The following is a 2,184-nucleotide window of genomic DNA, read 5'->3' as shown; positions in this document are numbered from 1 at the left end:
ATGATTCATTAGTAGGGAAGCACTGGCATCTGGAATATCTAAAATCCTGATTTGGCGTATTCTGGGAATAGGGTATAGGCCTACCGGTCACTACTATGATTTATGTCTGAATCCACAGAGATGAGTTATTCTGCAAATAAACCATAGCCGGTGTCTATCCGGTGTTAACCTTGCAGTAGCTTAGGCCAGCTCGCGTATTAAATGTAGCACATTCACGCGGGCAGAATTTGATCGTTTTCCCACTATCAAGAAACGCAATATGTTCCAATCGTATTTTTCTAAGTGCTGCAATTCCTCTGAAATCTTTTGCCTCGAAAATGTGTTCTTATTCATATTAGGCCCATCATACCCCATTCCACCTCTAGAAAATAAAAATAAAATCCGAATTTAAGAGGTGTATAATTCAATGCTTTGGTGTGCATTTCTATTGTAATGGAAGGATATCGTTGACAACATATATTTTTGTGCAGACCAAGGTTAACAACTGATATCTGAAGGTTACAAGTAAAGGGCACGGTGGATTTTTGACAATGTACTACTACAATAATACATGCTCCGTGTTGCAAGGGAAAGGGATGCTTTTTAAAAGTATGATATATAAACAGCTATGCTTCCATTCGCTTTTTGATACTGTGGAAATATAAGAACATCTTAGTATAATGCTTCGTGCCACGATGGAGGTGCTTTTACTCTCGCATCACTCCGAGGAGAGTATCCTCTCTGAATCACAGATGGCTGAGCATCATGGCTGTGCGCGTCCCCTTGGTAAAACCCATTCTAGACATGGATTGGCTATTTCCATACGAGCGTGACGACGCTCATTCAGAAGGTGGTACTGTGAGAACAAATATATTCTGGAAATGTGTTTACTGTTTGTGTTTAACCTTAAAAATGTTCTTGGGATTTTGATGATTCCTGGGCGCATATAGTAGGCCTAATTTGTCATGTATGGATGGAATAGCATCGAGGGAATAACATTCTCTGTTTGAAGATGTTTAAGAGAGGAGGTTATTATGCAAACGTAAATAATGATACAAAGTTTAGAAAAGTGTAGCATTAGTAGGCTAAAAGCTTGTCAAATTCATTATGGCCAAAATAATCAGCAAATCCCATACACACCATCGGATTATTTGCGTAGGCCTTTAAACCATTGACTATGAAGTATAAAACCATAAGGAAATGTAAAGATATCTTTGTAATGATTACAATTTGAAGTCACAATTCAACGATATGACTTGGAGTCATACATAAATAACAGTATTAGTCTTATAAAGATATTGTATATTTGCATGTGTTTTCATCCCAATGCCTTTCTCCTTCATGTTTTTAGTATGAGCATACAGGATGGTTACGTATGTCCCCATGATCAGAGAGCCAACCCACTGTTAAGTTGTTTCAAGCCAGAGAGGCCTTAACCTCCTAAATCAATAAACTCCAAATCAATAGTCCTCTTATAAATAAGTTATGGTGTCTGTTTTTTTGTTTTGTTTGTTTCTTCTCCCAGTGAAGGGGGTGTGGGATTCCAGCAACTCCTATTGGGTCATTAGGAATTCTCTTTGATGCAAATGATAGATCGTATTTTCATGACATGGTGACATTCTGCCAAGACCCTGAGTTCCTTACAATCTGAGAGTTATTTTGAGACCTGGGTTTATAGTCTTTTAAGGGGACTAATAGTTATTTTTCTCTGTTGGCAAATGTTCACAATTTGATTTATAGATAGGTTTGAATGATGAAAGAATATTCTCTACAATACCCCTTTTCTCCAGCCTCTAGGTGAATCCACCTTCTGAAGCATCTTACTCTTTACACTCAAACGCCTGAGCTCTTCTTTTTATTTCTCTCCTTACAAATATCTGGCTCTATGGATTGGTATCCTCCCTATCATTTAGCTTGATGCCCTTTTCTCTTCTGGGGTTGTGAGAAACACCAGATTAAGGTCTCTGGTGGAATAAACCACAGTCAAATCACACAACAAAAACATTTCCATATGTTCTTCCACACATGCCTTGATATGGAGAATCATAGAAGGGGAAAAGGAGGGAGTGGCATGGGGGAACATTAATCGAAAAATCACATAGTCAAGCATACCCCACTTCCTACCCTGGCCAAGGCACTAAAGGAGTCCATCAGAAAATCATTGTTTTTTGAAAAATCAACACATTTCTATAACCACACATTATC

Source organism: Salvelinus namaycush, chromosome 14 (assembly GCF_016432855.1).
Source record: "Salvelinus namaycush isolate Seneca chromosome 14, SaNama_1.0, whole genome shotgun sequence".
NCBI lineage: Eukaryota > Metazoa > Chordata > Actinopteri > Salmoniformes > Salmonidae > Salvelinus > Salvelinus namaycush.
Note: the sequence above shows the minus strand (reverse complement) of the source record.